The 22,868-nt window shown below is 40.7% G+C and overlaps 1 protein-coding gene across 2 annotated transcripts in view; it reads left to right on the top strand.

Moving 5' to 3' along the window:
* The first annotated feature begins 20,492 nt into the window (after positions 1-20,492).
* The window catches only part of CGNL1 (cingulin like 1), a 163,720-nt gene continuing 161,344 nt past the window's right edge, over positions 20,493-22,868 (top strand). Inside the window, exon 1 of one of the 2 annotated variants that reach the window (XM_081229529.1) lies at positions 20,493-20,565. The gene's annotated coding sequence lies outside the window, so the exon portion shown is untranslated. The remainder of the gene's footprint in view (positions 20,566-22,868) is intronic. The other variant, XM_081229530.1, reaches the window with a different exon arrangement.

The following is a 22,868-nucleotide window of genomic DNA, read 5'->3' on the forward strand; positions in this document are numbered from 1 at the left end:
TTTAAAAAATATTCTTTTCCATTATGGTTTATCACAAGATATTGAATAGAGTTCCCTGTGCTATACAGAAGGACCTTGTTTATCCATCCTGTACATAATAGTTTACATCTGCTAATTCCACACTCCCAGTCCTTCCTTCCCCTACCCCCCTCCATGTTGGCAACAGCAAGTCTGTTCTCTGTCTATGAGTCTGTTTCTGTTTTTTTTTTTTTTAAGGGAAGGTTGCCCAATCACAAATTCTAGTTTTGTTCTGTTTTTAAATTTTATTTATTTATTTATATTTATTTTTGGCTGTGTTGGGTCTTCGTTTCTGTGCGAGGGCTATCTCTAGTTGCGGCAAGCGGGAGCCACTCTTCATCGTGGTGCGTGGGCCTCTCACTATCACAGCCTCTCTTGTTGCGGAGCACAGGCTCCAGATGCACAGGCTCAGCAGTTGTGGGTCACGGGCCCAGTTGCTCTGCAGCATGTGGGATCCTCCCAGACCAGGGCTCGAACCCATGTCCCCTGCATTGGCAGGCATATTCTCAACCACTGCACCACCAGGGAAGCCCCTGTTTCTGTTTTGTAGACAGGTTCATTTATCCCATATTTTAGATTCCATATATAAGTGATACATATGGTATTTGTCTTTCTCTTTCTGACTTACTTCACTTAGTATGATAATCTCTAGTTGCATCCATGTTGCTGCAAATGGCATTATTTCATTCTTTTTTATGGTTGAGTAGTATTCATTGTATATATGTACCACGTCTTCTTTATCAATTCATCTGTCAATGGACATTTAGGTTGTTTCCGTGTTTTGGCTATTGTGAATACTGCTACTATGAACATAGGGGTGCATGTATCTTTTTGAATTATAGTTTTGTCCGAGTATATGCCCAGGTGTGGGATTGCTGTATCATATATGGTAATTCTATTTTTAGTTTTCTGAGGAACCTCCATAGTTTTCCATATCTCCTTGTAGTTTTGACTTGGATTTTTCTGATGAGTAGTAGTGCTGAGCACCTTTTTGTGTACCCATTGGCCATTTTTGTATCTCCTTTGGAAAAATGTCTATTCAGGTCCTCTGCCCATTTTTAATTCAAATTGTTTGCTTTTTGTTATTCAGTTGTATGGGTTTTCAATATATTTTGAATATTAACCCCTTATCTGATATATGGTTTACAAATATTTTCTCTCATTCTGCATGTTGCTTTTCATTTTGTTGACAGTTTTACTGGTTAGAAGCTTTTTAGTTTGATGTAGTCCCACTTAGTGATTTTTGCCTTTGTTACTTGTGATTTTGTTGTCATATCTAAAAAAATCATTGCTAAGACCCATGTTAAGGAGATTTTTCCCTGTGTTTTGTTCTAGGAGTTTCACAGTTTCAGGTCTTACTTTTAAGTCTTTAAACCATTTTGAGTTAATTTTTGTGAGTGGTGTAGGGTAGGGGTTCAATTTCATTTTTCTGTGTGTGATTATCTAGTTTTCCTAACACCATTTATTGAAGAGACTATCCTTTCCCTATTGAGTATCCTTGGCTCCCTTGTCAAATATTAGTTGTTGTATATTTGAGAGTTTACTTCTGGGCTCACAATTCTGTTCATTGGTCTGTGTGTTTGTTTTCATGCCACTGTTTTGATTAATATAGCTTTGTAAAATAGTATGAAAATCAGGAAGTGTGATGCCTCCAGTTTTGTTCTTCTTTCTCAGAATTACTATTCAGGGTCTTTTAGTGGTTAGTGGTTCCATACTAATTGTAGGATTAATTTTTCTATTTCTGTAAAAAAAAAATGCCATTGAAATTTTGATAGAGATTGCATTGAATCTTATATATGGCTTTGGGAAGTATGGACATTTTAATATTAATTCTTCTGATCCATGAACAAGGGATAGTTTTCCATTTGTATATGTCTTCTTTAATTTCTTTCTTAGAAGTCTTATAGTTTTCAGGGAAAAGATCTTTCACCTCCTCGGTTAAAATTATTCCTAAGCATGTTATTCTTTTTGATGCTATTATTATTATTTAAAAAAATTTTATTTATTTTACTTATTTATTCTTGGCTGCGTTGGGTCTTTGTTGCTGTGCACGGGCTTTCTCTACTTGCAGTGAGCAGGGGCTACTCTTTGTTGCGGTGCGCGGGCTTCTCACTGCGGTGGCTTCTCTTGTTGCGGAGCACGGGCTTTAGGCACGTGGGCTTCAGTAGTTGCGGCATGTGGGATCAGTAGTTGTGGCTCGTGGGCTCTAGAGCACAGGCTCAGTAGTTGTGGCCATGGGCTTAGCCACATCCGTGGCATGTGGGATCTTCCCAGACCAGGGCTCAAACCCGTGTCCCCTGTGTTGGCAGGCGGATTCTTAACCACTGTGCCACCAGGGAAGTCCCTGATGCTATTATAAATGGGTTTCCTTATTTCTTTTTCAGATAGTTCATTGTTAGTGTATAGAAACACAATTGATTTCTGTATGTTGATTTTGTACCCTGAAACTTTACTGAATTCGATGAGTAGTTCTCTTTTTTTTGTGTGTGGATTCTTTAGGATTTTCTATATATTAATTCATGTCATCTATAAGCAGAGATAATTTTACTTCTTTCTTTCCAATATGAGTGCCTTTTATTTCTTTTTGTTGCCTAATTGCTCTCACTAGGACTTCCAGTACTATGTTGAATAGGAGTGGTGAGAGTGGACCACTCTCATACTATTCCTCTAGTATTAGAGGAAAAGCTTTCAACTTTCTAATATTGAGTATGATGTTAGCTGTGGGCTTTTCACATAAGAACTTTATTATGTTGAGGTATGTTCCTTCTATACTCAGTTTGTTGAGAGTTTTTATCATGAAACAATGTTGTATTTTGTCAAATGTTTTTTCTGTGTCTATTGATCATAAGATTTTTATCTTTCATTCTATTAAGATGGTTTATCACATTTATTGATTTGTGTATATCAAGCCATCTTTAAATCCTAGTGATAAATTCCACTTGATCATGGTGTATGACACTTTTAACGTGTTGAATATGGTTTAATATTACTTTGAGAGTTTCTGAATCCATATTCATCAGAGATATTGGTCTATTTTTACTTTTCGGTAGTGTCCTTATCTGGCTTTTGTATCAGGATAATATTGGCCTTGTAAAATGAGTTTGGGAATGTTCCCTCCTCTTCAATTTTTTGGAAGAGTTTGAGAAGGATTCGTGTTAATTCTTTAAATGTTTGGTAGAATTCAGCAATGAAACCAACTGGTCCTGGGCTTTTCTTTGTTGAGAGGTTTTGATTACTGATTCAGTCTCTTTACTCATTATTGGTCTCTTCAGATTTTCTGTTTCTTCATGGTTTAGTCTTGGTAAGTTTTATGTTTCTAGGAATTTAACCATTTCTTCTAGGTTGTCTGATTTGATGGCATGTAATTATTCATAGTAGTCTTATGTGATCCTTTGTATTTCTGTGGTATCAACTATAATATCTCCTCTTTTCATTTCTGCTTTTTAAAATTCTAGTCTTCTCTTTTTTTTCTTAGTCTAGCTAAAGTTTTGTCAATTTTGTTTATCTTTTAAAAAAACACTCCTTAGTTTTGTTCATTTTTGTTTTGCTTTGTTTTTATTTCTTTTTCATTTATTTCTGCTCTGGGCTTTATTCCTTTCCTTCTTCTAACTTTGTGCTGCATTTGTTGTTCTTTCGTAGTTCCTTGAATTGTAAAGTTAGGTAGTTTATTAGAGACCTCTCTTTTTCCTTGTAGGCATTTATTGCTATAAGCTTCCCTCTTGGAACTGCTTTTGCTGTATCCCATAAGTTTTGGCATGTTGTGTTTCCATTTTTGTTTGTTTCAAGATATTTTTTGATTTTCTTTTGAGTTCTTCTTTCACCCATTGGTTATTCAAGAGTGTGTTATTTAGTTTCCACATATTCGTGAATTTTCCAGTTTGCCTCCTATTATTCATTTCTAGTTTTATACCATGTGCACACAAAAGATACTTGGTATGATTTAAATCTCAAATTTGCTAAGACTTGTTTTGTGACCTAACATATGGTCTACCCTGGAGAATGTTCCCTGTGTGCTTGAGAAGAATGTGTATTCTGCTGCTATTAGATGGAATGCTCTGTTTATGTCTGTTATGCTCATTTGGTCTAAAGTATAGTTCAAGTCCAAAATTTCCTAATTGGTTTTCTGTCTCGATGATCTATTCATTTTTGAAAGTGGGATATTGAAGTTCTCTACTCTTATTGTATTATTGTCTGTTTCTCCTGTCAGATCTGTTAGTATTTGCTTAATATATTTAGGTGCTCTGATGTTGGGTACATATGTATTTATGATTGTTATGTCCTCTTGATGAATTGATCACTTTATCATTATATAATGATCTTTACCTATTCATCCTTCCTCTCTCCCTCAGCTCCTGGAAAACTGCTGATCTTCTGATTATCTCCACAGTTTTGTCTTTTGCAGAGTGCCAGTTATTGGAATTACAGTAATTAGCCATTTCAAACTGGCTTCTTTCACTTAGTAATATGCATCTAAGGTTCCTCTATATCTTTTCATGGATTGATAGCTCGTTTATTTTTAACATGATAATATCCCATTTTACAGATGTACAACAGTTTTTTTTTTTTTTTACTGATTCACATATTTAAGGAATTCTTAATTGCTTCCAGTTTTTGGCAATTATGAATAAAGTTGCTATAAACATTTGGTTAGATGTATGTTTCCAATTCAGCTGGATAAATACCTAGGAGCATGACTGCTGGATCATATGGTAAGACTATGTTTAGCTGTGTAAGAAACTGCCAACATGTCTTCCAAAGTGGCTGTACCCTTTTGCATTCCCACTAATTGTGAATGAGAGTTTCTATTGCTCCTCATCCTTGTCAGTATTTGGTATTGCCAATTTTCTGCATCTTAGCCATTCTAATAGGTATGTGATAGTATTTCATTGTTTTAATTTGAAATTTCCTAATAACAGAAGATATGGAGCATCTTTATATATGCTTGTTTGCCATCTGTACATCTTCTTTGGTGAGGTTTTTGTTCAGATCTTTTACCATTTTTTAATTGAGTTATTTGCTTTCTTATTAATTTTTAAGGGCTCTTGGTAAAAGTTCTTTAACAGTATGTTTTACTAATATTCTCTCAGTATATGGTTTGTCTTTTCATTCTGTTAACAGTATCTTTCACAGGACAGAAATTTTTAATTTTAAGAGTCCAACTTATCAATTTTTCAACTTATCAATGAATTGTGCTTTTGGTTTTGTATCTAAAAACTCATCACCAAACTCAAGATAACCTAGATTTTCTACTATGTTAATTTCTGATGGTTTTTGTGAAAGGTGTCTAGATTAACTTTGTTGCATGTGGATGTCCACAACCATTTGTTGAAAAGACTATCCTTTCTCCCTTGAATTGCCCTTGCTCCTTTTTGAAGGATTAGTTGACTATATTTGTGTAGGTCTACTTCTGGGATTTCCATTTTATTCTATTGATCAGTATGTCTATTTGTTCAATACCACCCTATCTTGATTATTGTAGCTTTATAGTAAGTCTTGAAGTTGGGTAATGTCAGTCATCCAAATGTGTTTTCTTCTTCAGTATTGCACTGGCTATTCTGGGACTTTTGCCTTTCCATATAAACTTAAGAATCAGTTTGTCAATATCTGCAAAGTAGTTTGCTGGGATTTTGATTGGAATTGCATTGAACCTAGACCAAGTTGGGAAGAATTGACAGTTTAACAATTCATAAACACAGAATACCTCTCCGTTTATTTAGATCTTTTTGTTTTCTTTCATCAGTTTTTAGTTTTCTGCATACAGATCCTAAAGCTATTTTGTTATGTAAGCATGTTCTTTTTTTGGGTAAGCAGTGCTAATATAAATGCTAATTTCAAGTTCCACTTGTTCATTGATGGTTTATAGGGAGAAATTAACTTTTGTATATTAACCTTGTATCCTGTGACTTTGCTACAATTGCTTATTTCCAGGAGTTTTGTTTGATGATTCTTTGGGATTATCTACATAGACAACATGTCATTTGCGAACAAAGTCAATTTTTTTCCCTTCTCAATCTGTATGTCTTTTATTTCCTTTTCTTATTGCTCTAGCTAGAACTTCCAGTACAATGTTGAATAAGATTAATGAGAGTTGACATTCTAGCATTTTTTCCTGATCTTAGAGCATCCTGATACCAAAACAAGACAGAGGTGTCACAAAGAAAGAAAACTAAAGGCCAATATCACTCATGAACATAGATGCAAAAAAACCTCAACAAAATACAAGCAAACAGAATCCAACAGCACATTAAAAGGATCATACACCATGATCAAGTGGGGTTTATCCCAGGAATGCAAGCCTTCTTCAGTATACACAAATCAGTCAATGTGATAAACCGTATTAAAAAATTGAAGGAGAAAAACCATATGATCATCTCAATAGGTGCAGAAAAAGCTTTCGACAAAATTCAACACCCATTTATGATAAAAACCCTGCAGAAAGTGGGCATAGAGGGAACTTACCTCAACATAATAAAGGCCATATATGACAAACCCACAGACAACATCATTCTCAATGGTGAAAAACTGAAAGCATTTCCTCTAAAATCAGGAACAAGACAAGGTTGCCCACTCTCACCACTATTATTCAACATAGCTTTGGAAGTTTTAACCACAGCAATCAGAGAAGAAAAAGAAATAAAAGGAATCCAAATCAGAAAAGAAGAAGTAAAGCTGTCAATGTTTGCAGATGACATGATACTATACATAGAGAATCCTAAAGATGCTACCAGAAAACTACTAGAGCTAATCAATGAATTTGGTAAAGTAGCAGGATACAAAATTAATGCACAGAAATCTCTTGCATTCCTATACACTAATGATGAAAAATCTGAAAGAGAAATTAAGGAAACACTCCCATTTACCATTGCAACAAAAAGAATAAAATACCTAGGAATAACCCTACCTAAGGAGACAAAAGACCTGTATGCAGAAAACTATAAGACACTGATGAAAGAAATTAAAGACAATACAAACAGATGGAGAGATATACCATGTTCTTGGATTGGAAGACACAACATTGTGAAAATGACTCTACTACCCAAAGCAATCTACAGATTCAGTGCAATCCCTATCAAACTACCAATGTCGTTTTTCACAGAAGTAGAACAAAATATTTCACAATTTGGAGACACAAAAGACCCCCAAATAGCCAAAGCAATCTTGAGAAAGAAAAATGGAGCTGGAGGAATCAGGCTCCCGGACTTCAGACTATACTACAAAGCTACAGTAATCAAGACAGTATGGTACTGGCACAAAAACAGAACTATAGATCAATGGAACAGGATAGAGAGCCCAGAGATAAGCCCACACACATATGGTCACCTTATTTTGCCTTATTTTTGCAAAAGGAGGCAAGAATATACAATGGAGAAAAGATAGCCTCTTCAATAAGTGGTGCTGGGAAAACTGGACAGCTACATGTAAAAGAATGAAATTAGAACACTCCCTAATACCATACACAAAAATAAACTCATAATGGATTAAAGACCTAAATGTAAGGCCAGACAGTATCAAATTCTTAGAGGAAAACATAGGCAGAACACTCTATGACATCATTCACAGCAAGATCCTTTTGGACCCACCTCCTAGAGAAATGGAAATAAAGACAAAAATAAACACATGGGACCTAATGAAACTTGAAAGCTTTTGCACAGCAAAGGAAACCATAAACAAGACCAAAAGACAACCCTCAGAATGGGAGAAAATATTTGCAAATGAAGCAACTGACAGAGGATTAATCTCCAAAATTTATAAGCAGCTCATGCAGCTCAGTATCAAAAAAACAAACAACCCAATCCAAAAATGGGCAAAAGACCTAAATAGACATTTCTCCAAAGAAATACACATGAAAGGTTGTGCAACATCACTAATCATTAGAGAAATGCGAATCAAAACTACAATGAGGTATCACCTCACACCAGTCAGAATGGCCATCATCAAAAAATCTACAAACAATAAATGCTGGAGAGGGTGTGAAGAAAAGGGAACCCTCTTGCACTGTTGGTGGGAATGTAAATTGACACAGCCACTATGGAGAACAGTATGGAGGTTCCTTAAAAAACTACAAATAGAACTACCATATGACCCAGCAATCCCACTACTGGGCATATACCCTGAGAAAACCATAATTCAAAGAGTCATGTACCACAATGTTCATTGCAGCTCTATTTACAATAGCCAGGACATGGAAGCAACCTAAGTTTCCGTTGACAGATGAATGGATAAAGAAGATGTGGCACATATATACAATGGAATATTACTCAGCCATAAAAAGAAATGAAATTGAATTATTTGTAGTGAGGTGGATGGACCTAGAGTCTGTCATACAGAGTGAAGTATTTCAGAAAGAGAAAAACAAATACCGTATACTAACATCTATATATGGAATCTAAAAAGAAGAAAACAAGGTTCTGAAGAACCTAGGGGCAGGGCAGGAATAAAGACGCAGACGTAGAGAATGGACTTGAGGGCATGGGGAGCGGGAAGGGTAAGCTGGGATGAAGTGAGAGAGTGGCATATACATATATACACTACCAAATGTAAAACAGATAGCTAGTGGGAAGCATCGCATAGCACAGGGAGATCAGCTCAGTGCTTTGTGACCACCTAGAGGGGTGGGATAGGGAGGGTGGGAGGGAGGCGCAAGAGGGAGGAGATATGGGGATACATGTGTATGTATAGCTGATTCACTTTATTATAGAGCAGAAACTAGCACACTATTGTGAAGCAATTATACTCTAATAAAGATGTTTAAAAAAAAAAGCATCCAGTTTCTCACCATTAAGTATGGTGATGTTAGTTGTAGATTTTTATAGGTTTTCTTTATCAAGTTGAGGAAATTTTACTCTATTTCTAGTTTGCTGAGCGTTTTTAATTATGAATGGATGTTGGAGTTTATGAAATGCTTTTTTTCCGGAATCAAATGGCATGGTTATATGATTTGTTTCTTTAGCTTGTTGATATGATAGGTTAGATTGATTTTTTATTTATTTTTATTTTTTATTTTTGGTACGCGGGCCTCTCACTGCTGTGGCCTCTCCCGTTGTGTAGCACAGACTCCGGACGCGCAGGCTCAGCGGCCATGGCTCAGGGGCCTAGCCACTCCGCGGCATGCGGGATCTTCCCGGACCGGGGCACGAACCCATCTCCCCTGCATCGGCAGGCGGACTCACTGCGCCACCAGGGAAGCCCTAGATTGATTTTTAAAATTTTTATTTTATATTGGAGTATAGTTGATTAACAATATTGTGTTAGTTTTCAGTGTACAGTGAAGTGATTCAGTTATGCATATACATATATACATTTTTTTCAGATTCTTTTTCCCATATAGGTTATTACAGAATATTGAGTAGAGTTCCCTGTGCTGTGCATTAGGTCCTTGTTGGTTATCTCTTTTATGTATAGTAGTATGTATATGTTAGTCCCAAACTCCTAATTTATCCCTACCCCCTTCCCCTTTTGTAACCATAAGCTTGTTTTCAAAATCTGTGAGCCTCTTCCTATCATGTAAATAAGTTCATTTGTATCATTTTTCAAGATTCTACATATAAGTAATGTCATATGATATTTGTCTTTCTCTGTCTGACTTACTTCACTTAGTATGATAATCTCTAGATCCATCCATGTTGCTACAGATGACATTATTTCATTCTTTTTTTATGGCTGAGTAATATTGCATTGCATATATGTACCACATCTTCTTTATCCATTCCTCTGTTGATGGACATTTAGGTTGCTTCCATGTCTTGGCTATTGTAAATAGTGCTGCAATGAACATTGGGGTGCATGTATCTTTATTATGGTTTTCTCTCAATATATGCCCAGTAGTGGGATTGCTGGGTCATATGGTAGTTTTATTTTTAGTTTTTTAAGGAACCTCCATACTGTTCTCCATAGTGGCTGTACCAGTTTACATTCCCCCCAACAATGTAGGAGGTTTCCCTTTTCTCCACACTCTCTCCAGCATTTATTGTTTGTAGACTTTTTGATGATAGATTGATTTTTGAATGTTGAACAAGTCTTGCATACCTAGAATAACTGTCACTTAGTCATGATGTATAATTCTCTTAATACTGTGCTGGATTTGATTTGCTCATATTTTGTTGAATTTTTGTATCTATATTCATGAGAATTATTAATCTATCATTTTCCTCTCTTGTAATGTCTTTATCTGGTTTTGGTATTAGGGTATGCTGGCCTCATAGAATGAGTTAGGAAGTACAGTGGACCCTGTACTGGACCTTTGAACAATGTGATGGTCGGGGTACTGACTGTCTATGCAGAGGAAGATCCACATATAGCTTGGCCCTCTGTATCCACAGTTCTGCATCCATGGCTTCAACCAACTGCAGATTGTGTAGTACTGTAGTACATATTTAGTGAAAGAAATCCATATATAAAATGGGTCTTCACAAGCTAAACTCATGTTGTTCAAGGGTCAACTATATTCTCTCTGCTTCTGTTTTCCGGATCCCAGTTTCAAAAATTATTGTTATCATTGGTAGAGTCAACATTTATTTAGATTTACAACATTTTTTTAACCAATGTGTTTTCTGATTCATCTGGCATTTTATTTCTTCATTGTTTTTACATATTTCTCTTAGCAAGATTCTGTAGGAAATATAATCTCGTAGTCCTTGTATGTCTGAAAATGTCTTTATTTCACCTTTGCTCTTGAATAATAGCTTATTTGGGTATAGAATTCTCATTTACAAAGTTCCCTCTAATTTTCCCTCAGCCCATTCATGATTGTTATTCATTATCCTTTGGTATCTATTCTTGCTGAGGAAAAGTCTGTTGCCAGTCTGAGTAGTTGTTTTTTTGTTTTTGTTTTTTTTTTTGTGGTACGCAGGCCTCTCACTGTTGTGGCCTCTCCCATTGCAGAGCACAGGCTCCGGACGCGCAGGCTTAGTGGCCATGGCTCATGAGCCTAGCCACTCCACGGCATGTGGGATCTTCCCTGACCGGGGCACGAACCCATGTCCCCTGCATCGGCAGGCGGACTCTCAACCACTACACCACCAGGGAAGCCCTGTGTAGTCTTTTCTTTCTGATACCTTTTAATATACCTTTAGCATTGATGTTCTCAATTAATGGGACATTTTAAACCTTAGGACTCATGTCTTTCTTCAATTCTGGGATGTTCTCAGGCACTTAAATCTTTCATCACCCTTATGTTCTCTGTTCTCCATTTCCGGAACTCTTATTCTTTACAATTGGAAGTCTCAACTTATTTTCCATCTTTATTTCTGTAGACTGAGTTTTGGGTACTTGCCTCAGTTATATTTTATAATTTATTAACTGTAATTTTGGCTATATCCAAACTGCTGAGTATACCTTCTATTTAAATGATTGTTTTAAAATTTTCAGTATTTCCAGTTAGTTCTTTTCAGTATCTGCCTCTTCTCATTTCATAGCTTCCTCTTCTTGATTTATGAATACCATCCCTTATTTTCTCTCAGAGGATTTTAATAATATATATTATGTATGTGTATTCTAACTCTTTCAAGGTGTTCTCCTCATTTTTGCTAGCATGAGTTATTGTATTTGTTCACTGTTTTTCATGGCACTAGATGGGCTCATGCATTTTGTCATTTTATCTGAGAGCTCTTTGTGCAAGGAGTTTTCTTCTTCACTGTTGGATAGTTTCCTGGTTGCAGATTCTGTCTTTAAATTTCATCTTAGGTTAGTAGTCTCCTGTTCCTGCTCTGGGCAGAGACTAAATTCTGGATATTGGGTGTGAGTCAGTTTCCGGTCATGTAAGTGCCCCTATACCCTTGTCCTGCTGTGGGCAAGGGGTAGATTTTTGTTTACAAATCTAAGCAAGCTATTTTAGTCTGTATTCGTGAGCAGACAGCATGGTGTCCAGCCCTGACTTCACACCCAGGTCTCTCAGTTCAGTCTACCACTGCCCTGAGTAAGGTGAGTATAACACTGAAGCCTTGGTTCTTAGCACATACCTGACTTTAGCTCCCCATGAGTTCCCAGTAGCAGCCCCTATAGCTACAGGTTTCCATTCCATTTGGGGGTTTTGTCTTTCATTTATTTCCGTGTTTGTAGTAGAAGGGAATGTTTCCGTTTGTGCTCACTCATCCACCTTGACCTGGAAGGTCTGAGTTACTTTTATAATGGAAAAGAAAATGCATTCTAAAATAAACATTAAGAGGGCTAGCTCTGTAGACATATGGTGTATCATAGAGATTAAGCACACAGCGTCTGGAGTCGGTCAGACCTGGTTTGGGGATCCTAGCCCTGTCACTTGCTAGCTGTGCAATCTTGAACAACTTATATAATCTGTGCATTCTGCTTTCCTCCTTGCACAATGGGTATAACAATATTGTCTGGGTTATTGTCAGGACTGAATGAAATAATGAATATAAAGCCCCAGGACAGTGCCTGGCACATAGAACCTCCTCCCGCTCCACTTCCCAGGTCTTTACTTATTGAAACAGACATCAGAATCGGGCAGAGTAGATGGAACTGGCATTTTTATTACTGGTGGAGTTGTTGGAAATATATTAGGTGATAGATATCTTTCCTCATGCCATCATTAACCCCATTTCAACAAATTGTGTTGTAATATCCAGGTCTATGTAAAGAGTTTTTTATGTATCTTAATACTGCTTTGTTGATGCCTCTCCAGTAGTTCAACTGAATAGCAAAAATTTCAAAATATGTTGGTAACTTTTGGAGATTTCATAAGATGTGTTTGTTGTCTGTTTGTGTGGATTTTTTTCTTTTGGCTGTGGGTGCTTTGAATGGCAGGGACCAGGTATAAGACTGGAGGAGAGCATGACTAGGTGGGCCTTGAACAAGATGCTAAATGTTATAAGTGATTCTACGATCCCTTTTCTTAGCATGAGCTAAGTAGCTTGTAATGTTTTATAAAGTAAGACTCAGTTTTTCTACATTTCTCAGGTGCTTTCACTAGCTTACACGGTCTTAAACATGCACTGATGCTCATATTTTTACATTTCCATCAGCCAGATACAAATAATCAGAAAACTATTTTTTATCTCCTCTCTTCCTTTTTTCATATATGTGTACACACACACAATCAAAACCACAAACACAATGTTTTTATGTTTTTTTCCTCCTGCAATCTGGACCCAGGGTTTCTTTATTCCTTTATTTATTTTATTTATGGCTGCGTTGGATCTTCATTTCTGCGTGCGGGCTTTCTCTCATTGCAGTGGCTTGTCTTGTTGCAGAGCATGGGCTCTAGGCACACGGACTTCAGTAGTTGTGGCACGTGGGCTCAGTAGTTGTGGTTCGTGGGCTCTAGAGCACAGGTTCAGTAGTTGTGGCAAATGGGCTTAGTTGCTCCATGGTATGTGGGATCTTCCCAGACCAGGGCTCGAACTCATGTCCCCTGTATTGGCAGGCGGATTCTTAATCACTGAGCCACCAGGGAAGCCCCTCTTTATTCCTTTTTTAAAAATTGTGATAAAACCTACGAAACATCAAATTTACCATGTACACTATTTTTAAGTGTACAGTTCAGTGGCATCAAGTACATTTACATTGTTGTACAACTATCGCCACCATCCATCTGCAAAAATTTTTCACCAAAACACAATGTTTTGAAAACTATCGGTTTTACCAAATTTTAACAGCTGAAGAAAGAAATGTAGACTCGGCAACACTGGCACTCTCGCTACTATATTTCAGAAGCAATAAAATATCCTTTTTTGAAAAATCTCTTCCCATTCCTTGCAAGTCCATAGTAATGTTGCTTTTGGAAAACAAAATTGAAAACAGAAAACAAATGCTTTGTCCCCCTGCTGGTATGTAACAACTGAAGTTTATAACAAGGTAACTATTTTATATCCCTCCAAGCTAATTAAAACTACATCCTTCCTGTTGTGTTCTATCTTTTGGACAGGTATGTAATTAAGATAGATGGTGTATGATCCTATAAGCTCTCTTCCCGGAGAATGTTCTGGCCAAATTCAATTTGTTACATTATACTGTTCTTTTATATGTCCCTTATTGTCATACTTAGCAGTCTACAAAATATCAAATGTAGGTCACTTTCCTTCCTAAAATGTTTTCAACCTTTGTTATATCCATTAAGGAAGTTATAATTCTAAAATGTCTGAATTTTAGTGCTGACTGGATAGATCTTTTTCTGGTATTAAGTGTGAGTATGAAAGCAATGAAACAATTTGTGAGAGTCATCTTTCATTTCTATATTTTCTAAGAATTTTGTAATCCTAGGAAAATATCCAGGACATCTTATTAGAGTGTGGTGTCCTGAGCTCCATCCTTCTTCTCAGGGCTTAAGAATGTTCTGGACTATTTTAGAGTGGGAATGGAGCACCCAGGATCAAGATAAGGGGAGTGTGTAAAATCTCTGCCGTGAGTGGGCCTCCCCCTCCTCGGTGGTCACCAGGCAAAGGGTGACTGTGGAGGAAGGGAAGCTTCACCCTCACCTGGAGGGGCAGCTGGCAAGTCATGGAGGCTGCCTGGCTCCTTGGTGCTCCCTCAGGTCGCCCGCGGTGGCCCTTCTATCCATTTTTTTCTTATTTCTGTTTGAATGGTTTCTTCATCCCACTCCCTCTTAGTCTCCCCTCCCCCCTAATCTAGAATAATATTTTCTAGTTTCCCAGAGCAAATCCCACGCATAAGCCCCACATTTCCGCAACTTTTGGTCTAGACCCAGAGACTTCCCAGTCCAGAGACCTTTGAAAACTCCCACGCTAAGATTCCTTTCTTTTCTGCCTTCCACCCTGTCACATCTCACCCTGAAGGCAACGGGCAAACAGGAGCTTGGAAAGGAGAGGTAGAGCTACAAAGAGTAAAAAGTGGGGAGGGGGCTTCCCTGGTGGCGCAGCGGTTGAGAGTCCGCCTGCCGATGTCGGGAACACGGGTTCGTGCCCGGGTCCGGGAAGATCCCACATGCCGCGGAGAGGCTAGGCCGCTGAGCCTGCACGTCCGGAGCCTGTGCTCCGCAACGGGCGAGGCCACAGCAGTGAGAGGCCCACGTACCGCAAAAAAAAAAAAAAAAAAAAAAGTGGGGAGGGGTTAAAATTTCAAAAACATTCCCACTGTGATGTAAAGTAGATTTTCACTGATAGAAATAAGATACAGTGAGGTTCTCTGCTTGGAAAATTGATCTGTAAAACAGTGGTCCATCTCTAGCCTCAAAGGATAGTATCTTAAAAAAAAAAAAAAAAAAAAAGAAAGCAATGGAGAATTTGCTATTGAGAAACTTAAGGTCCTATGAGGAAAATATTATTAGAGCCAGTGTTACAATCCTGTCTGCACACTGGAATCACCTGGGAGATTTTTTTCTTAATGCCACAAATAGGGTGCCTCGACCCACCCCTGGAGACTTCAGTTTAATTGGCCTGGGGTAGAGCTCCATGCAAAGCTCTTTCTTAAATTTCCCCAAGCATTCAGTATAGGACAGAAATCCTCAGGATATAAGCAGGGCTGCCACAGTGCCTGGGCCCACGATAATTTCAGGGCTCCACAAAAATGTTTAATTTATTTTAAAATTAGAAGAAAAAATGAACTTTAAGGTGGAAGAAAACGTGTTACTATATAATATCAAAATATTTTTCTTTATACCAATGCCTTCATAAAATACAATTTTATGTATATACAGTTTATATATATAATTATGTATACAATTATATAATACAATTTATATATATAATATATAATTTTATTTAATATATATAATTATATATATATAATTATATATGCAATTCATATATAATTGTATGTATACAATTATACACACACACACGCACACACACAAAAGTGCCCAAGGCCCATGAAAGTCGTAATGCAGTCATATATTAAAAGGACCAACATAAGGGTACATCTTTGAATATCCCTAAATATAGCTGTTCAGTTCACATTAAGTTAGCACATTGAAATATGTCAGTGATGTCTGCACTTTGTATTGGCAATAATGATGCCTAAATTTTCCTTTGTCATGCCCTGTCCCCTACAGATGGTTCAGGGGATCTCCATCCTGTTTCAACCAGCTACCTGTAGATTTTTCTGTGTTGCCAGTGACAGCCTAAAAGGCATCCTTGAGTCTCTTGTCTTCCATCCAAACATCCAGTACCTTTCTGATGTTTGATTCAGAGCCACTGACCAGGTCCCTAAGGTCAGAATAGACTGGAGAGCTCAGAGAAGAAAAGAAACGTTGGCCTTGAGCCAGAGGCCCAGGGAGACTGGTCCCCACCAACGTGGGGCTCTCTGCCTGGGCTATGTTGGCCTCTCATGCCCCAGCTCAGCTGCTGCCTGGCCCCTCCTGTGGGCAGCTTCCTAAGGCTGAGTGACACATACCTTGCTGCCCCCTTGCCCTCTTTCTAAACCCATATCCATACTTTAAAAGTCATCTTCCTCATGTTGGCACAAACTCTGGAATTCTCATGGCGAGGGACAGGCCTATGGATATCAATCTCTGTGTCCTTGAATTTCATGGAAGGGATTGGGGCACAGAGGGGACAGATCAGTGCTGGGCTCAGGTGGCACTGGGCGGGGCTCAGAGGAGGCCAATACCTATAAGAGCTGCGTGTGAAACTGAAGGAGAGAGAGAGAGAGAGAAAGAGAGACCTGGCTTCCAGCAGGGAACTCGTTTCAGAAACCCTGGTCTGAAACGGGAGGAAGATGGCTTGGGATGAATCATCCCCTAGAGGCCTTCCAGTCTGAAGTTTGTGACTCTCCAGCAAAGCTCCAGTCCTGACAGACCCCAGGAGCAGTGGAGGCTGCTCCTCCACTTAGTAATTAAGAATTCGATCTTGGGCAAGTTGTGTGGCTTTTCTGAGCCTCAACTCCCTCATCTTTAAAATGGGGATGAGAACATCTACCAGGTTGTTCTGACATTTAAATATTAAATGTGAAATTCCTCATGTTGCTCAAGAAATCCAAGTTCCTGCTGTAATCACAGTCACCTTGATCACAGGACTGTAGGCAAAGGGAATCACCAGTCTGTGGCCCTCAACCTGCTCTTGAGTTAACCGGCTCATAGCCCTCAGGTAAGTCCTTACACTTAAGTTCTAGGGGAAAAAATCACATCTACTTCTGCAAGATAAACTAAATTCTAGTTTTCATTAGTTCAAGGCCGAGCCACTAAATAGTCACAGCTGGCTATCTTTGCTTTAGACTTATCCAAGAAAAATGTGTTCTGGAAGGAGAAATTCCTTGTTAGAAGGTGTTGGCCATCAGAAATGAACAAAAATGCTTAGCCTTGGCAGGGGGAAGGTTTGTTTTCCGTTGCGGTTGAAGGGGCTTGAGCTGCATCTTGACAGTAGCAGCCTCCAAAGCAATTTCTCTAATAAACTGACCTCCACTCTGCTTCTTTCCTTGCCCCCAGTGGCTCTCCTTATTTTAGTTATCAGGAAAATATCTGCCTGGAAGTGGGGGTCAGTTGCTGATTAAATGCTTTTTAGACAGTTAACAAATATGTACCGAGTTCATACTTTGTACGGCTCCTTGTGTGAGGGTCTACGGCTCCTTGTGTGAGGGTCTGCGGCTCCTTGTGTGAGGGTCTAGAAGTAGATTTGGGGCGTTCGGCACTACCCTCTCCTTCCTGAACTTCAGGAACTGCTCATCCTTTGGCTTCTATCAAAGACTTCCCTGGTTCTTCCTGACAGCTCTCCGGGACCCTTCTCCTTCTCCCTTGGCTGGTACCTGCTGCTTCCTCAGCCCTTAGTGAGGGAACTTCACTCTCTTCTCCTGGCGCCTGGTCCAGTCCTTATTCTCCTTTACCCTCTACTTCCCAACCCCACCTCCTGCTGCGTGGGGGGCATTTCCACTGAAAAGTGCCATCATTACCTCACAGTCCATGGAAACTTCATCATCCCTCATAAAAAAAAAATCCTGCCTATTTAAGGTGCTCCAAGCCACCAGCCTTGAAACCTCAGTTTTGTTTTTGCTTTTTCCATTCCCACACTGCACACATTTGCTCCCCAACTCCTAGGGGTCTTCTTTGGAAATTTTTTCTTCCCTCTCCCTCCCTGCTGCAATCCCCTCTCATCACTTTGCTGGTTCCTGGGCTGCGGGTTTCTGCCATCCCAGGTTTCCAGGGTCAAGTGCCCTCTGCAGGATGCAAGTTCCATTCCAACCATTTTGAGGTATCCAAGTGCTGTTTGGTTAACTTGAGCCCCTCACTTTGATATTGGATGCCTTTTCCACCATCTGGCCCCATCCCCCATTCTAGTATGATCCCCTACAGGCAGCCTCCATTCAGGAAAAGCCAGACCACACTCTGAATACTGTTCACACACCCTGTCCACCTGGGGTGTCTTCCTGGACTCACCTGCACCTGGATCCATTATTTCTAGGATCGCTCAACTCCACTTCCTCCAAAAAGTCTCCTTTGACCATTGCTGCCTCCTTTGGATAAGTAGAATCCAAATCTTCCCACCACCCCCATCACTATTATTTTAAGTGTTTGTTTGTTTGTTTATTTAGGTATAAGTGACATTTGGCATTATATTAGTTTCTGGTGTACAACATAATTCGATATTTGTATATACTGCAAAATGATCACAATAAGTCTAGTTAGCATCCAGTTTACAAAGATTTTTTTCCTTGTGCTGAAAACTTTTAGGATCTAATCTCTTAGCAGCTTTCAAATATGTAATTCAGTATTGTCAACTATAGTTACCATGCTGTACATTACAGCCACATGACTTACTTTATGACTGAAAGTTTTTACTTTTTACTCCCTTCACCCCCTTCACCCGTTTCAACCCCCTCAGTTCCTCCCACCTGGTAACCACCAATCTGTTCTCTGTATCTATGAGCTTGTTCTTTTTTTTTTTTTTGTAGATTCCACATATAAGAGAGATCATATGGTATTTGTCTTTCTCTGACTTGTTTCACCTAGCACAATACCCCCAAAGTCCATCCATGTTTTCGCAAATGTCAGGATTTCCTTCTTTTTTATGGCTGAATAATATTCCATTGCATGTTTATACTATATCTTCTTTAGCCATTCATCCATCAAGGGACACTTAGGTTGCTTCCATAGTTTGGCTATTGTAAATAGTGCTGCAATGACATTGGGGGTGCATAGATCTTTTCAAGTTAGAGTTTTCATTTTCTTTGGATAAATACCCAGAAGTGGAATTGCTGGATCATATGGTAGTTCTATTTTTAATTTAGGGGGAACCTCCACACTGTTTTCCATAGTGGCTGAAACCAATTTACATTCCCACATCCTCACCAACTTGTTATCTCTTGTCCTTTTGATAATGGCCATTCTGAACAGGTGTGAGGTGATAGCTCATTGTGGTGTTGCTTTGCATTCCCCTGATGATTGCTGAGCACCTTGTCTTGTACCTGTTGACCATCTGTATGTTTCCTTTGGAAAAATGTCTGTTAAGATCCTCTGCCCCCTTTAAAATTAGATTGTATTTTTGCTATTAAGTTGTATGAGTTCTTTATATATTTTGGGTATTAATCCCTTATCAGATATAATTTGCCAATGTTTTCTTGCATTCACTATTACTTTTTAAGTCTTTGTATGTTGTAATTTTAAATTATTGAATTTTCAAGTGTATTTCATTCCATACGTCAACAAACATTTACTTATTAGCACAGGTTGTGTGATATTCCATGTCTGTTTTCTTAGGTAATCTTCACAACCTGGTGGGGTGGGTATCCTCCCATTTCACAGGTAAGAAAACGTTTTTTGCTCAAACTCCCGCAGCTGGTCAGCGGCATTCTGCAGTTTCCCCTGGAACGGGCCTCAACTAGATACCAGAAATCTGACTTCTAATCCCAGTCCTACTACCATCAGCTGTGTGACCTTAGGCATCTCACTTCCCTGCCCCCCTAACAGGGACGGACATTTATTATTGGCGACCCCTCCACCAGTATTTCTAGACTTCGTAGGTGCTCAATAAACACTTGCAGATTTGATTGTGGTAGGAGAAAAGTTATACCTTAAAGTTTCTGACCAGGTAGGGAGAAAAAGTCTGCCTGTAAGGGTAGGGAGAAAACTGGGCCAAGGGGCCGTGGAGAAGAGACAGAAGGGAAGTCGGGGTTGCGAAACAGGCAAGGCTCCCAGGAGACGGAGAATTTGGAACTGCCGGGACTCGGAGGTGAAGAGTACCGGGGACGGCGGAGGGGAGGTGGGAGGACATTCCGATCTGGGGAAGGGTGAGGACAAAGCGTAGCTGGAGAGGAGTGTGAGGCCTGATGGGGTGGGATGGGGAAGAAGTGCTGGCGGAGGGGCGGGCGCGTCCCGGCGAGCCGAGTAGGCGCGGTGTCGGGGTGCGGGGAGACTTGTCCCGAGGGCCGGGGCGGCGCGAGGGCACGCGGGAGTGCAGGGAGGGCCCGCCGAGCTGCTGGAGCGGGCGGGACTAGCCAGCTCGGGCGGGGTGTGGGGCGTACGCCAGGCTTCCCAACCCGGGCGGCTCCAGCCCCAGCCCCGGCCCCAGCCCCGGCCCCTCCTCCCCGAGGGCGGGCGGGGCGGGGCCCGGGCTCGCCCGGCCTCTTGGCGGCGCCGCGGTCCCTGCACTCTGGCCGGGCTCTGCTGGCTGCGGCTGGAGCGGGACCCGGGAGGCGGCGGCGGCGGTAAGTGAGCCGGGAGCGGGCGCGGGGACTAGGACCGGGAGGCCGAGGTATCGTCGTGGGCGGCGGGATCCGGAGGGGCTCGGGCCCGCCGTCCGAGCCCTGCGCCGCGCCGCGCCCGCCCCCAGGCGCGCGGGTCCCGGGGCTGGAAAGTGCGCTCCTGGCTCCCGCTCGCGCGCCCTGGCGGGTAGACGTGCAGGACAGATGGTCGGGTTCCCGGGGGGCCGGGGCGAGGGAGGGGCTCCGGGACCGCCGTGTAGTGAAGAGGGGCTGGCAGCCTTAGCACCCCTGCCTCGACCCTCGGGCTCGAGTGACAGTTGCGAGTGAGCCCGGGTTCCTCCCGGACCCAAGCGAGCACCTCGGTCCCTGCCGACCCTCTTTTACTTTATTTCTGGGCGTGCTGGTCTCGACCATCCCTTGAAAAGAAAGGGCGGGTGGGCGTTCCTCTCTCCCTGGCTTTCCCGGTCCTGGCAGGTCGTCCTGAAAGACCCCGGCTCACGTACGGCACACATCCTAGCTTTCCAAGGGACTTTTCCAAGTTGCATCACTGTTTGGCCTCTACACAGGTGCTTGGCTGTCATGTTGGAGTTAGTTACAGAGGATTTTTTTTAAAAAACTTTGTATGTTTACTCTGTGTATACCCCTTCACCCCAAGGCTGCGGTGCCTTTCCAGCGCTGCTCACAACGCGCTGTTCAAAACACGTTGGGGATTTCTTTTGGGTATTGGTTCTCAAACTTGGCTGCACATCTAGAGAGTTTTAAAAAATTCTGATGCCTAGGTCCCACCTCTAGAGATCCTGATTTAGCTGGTCTGGGGCGCAGCCTGATCAATGGAATTTAAAAAGCCAGGTGATTCTAATGTGCTTTGGGGTGTGCTTTTCGCTTTCCACACCCACTTTCTGAACTACTAGAGATCATCTCAGCTGCTCTCGATTCTGCCTTGTGTAATCCACCTTGGCACCTGAAAAACCTGTGGGCTGGTGCTTTCCAACTTTAAACTGCAGATGGTGCCTTTTTTTCTGGAGTTCCCTCTGCTTCTACCTCTCTGTTCACAGAAAATATTGCTAGTGCACTTTCTGCCAAGGAGGTGACAGTGGAGGGATTAAAGTCATGAAGTCCTTGCAGGGGTCAAGGTTATGCTACAGGGTTCTTATTCAGGGAAACTGATAGTTTGACTTGTCCTATTTGGAAAGGATTTCAGATTAAAAGGAGGAAAAATAATTTAGGAATCCATCAGCTTTTGGAGATCCTCTGGCACAGATTATGGTTCTGCATAAACGTGTGGGGAAATTTTTTAAGCATGCAAGCTGACAAGGTCATTATTTTGTAGTTGATATGGTGTTAATATGTGTGTTAAGCCTCATTGTGTAGATCGGGCTTATTCCCACTGTGTGATTAAGCCCAGCAGATGTAATTAACACAGTGTGTATTTCTTGTTGATAGCATAATATCTGAGTTAGGGAATTGGTGCCTACAGTAGCATGACACATCTGAGGTGAGACCTTTGCCACTTGTCTAATCTTAAAAATGATAGGGAAATAGGCATAAGGAAAAATCGAATATATGTATACATTGACTGAATTTGAGCATATGTTTTCTTATAGTGTGTTATTGTGACAGTCTCCTGGGATCTTGGTTAATTTACTGTGGTACCTAAGTATGATGTTTGTATTAGATTCCCACCTGTATGCTACGTGGCCACAAACCAGTGGATTTCATTTTTTTCTTAGGCGCTGGCCCTCTATATGACTTTTTTTTTTTTTTTTTTTTTTTCGGTACACGGGCTTCTCACTGTTGTGGCCTCTCCCGTTGCGGAGCACAGGCTCCGGACATGCAGGCTCAGCGGCCATGGCTCAGGGGCCCAGCCGCTCCGCAGCATGTGGGATCTTCCCAGACCTGGGCACGAACCTGCGTCCCCTGCATCAGCAGGTGGACTCTCAACCACTGCGCCACCAGGGAAGCCCTGTATGACATTTTTGTTACTAGTGGTGTGACATTCTTTTAAGAGAATGCCCTCCAGAGTTGGAGGAAAGTTTGTGTTCATTTCTAGCTCCTAACGTGAGTCAAAAGAACATTCATTTTGAAAAAAAATGCAAAATTGTAGAGTTTGGTCCAAGTTGGTTTCTCTCTCTTTCCCATCTTCCATTACCATGTGCTGCTCCTATCCCTGTGCTCAGTTGCTGAAAGTGGGGCCACGGTGGCAGTGGGCTTAACTGTCTTAGCTTGAGAATGGAGGTTATGTGGAGGGCATGGTCTCACAGGGTGGCCCCTGGCCGGAATCCTCAACCTTTGGAGGAAAAAGACCA

Source organism: Mesoplodon bidens, assembly GCF_964165515.1.
Source record: "Mesoplodon bidens genome assembly, chromosome: 3".
NCBI classification, from domain to species: Eukaryota; Metazoa; Chordata; class Mammalia; order Artiodactyla; family Ziphiidae; genus Mesoplodon; species Mesoplodon bidens.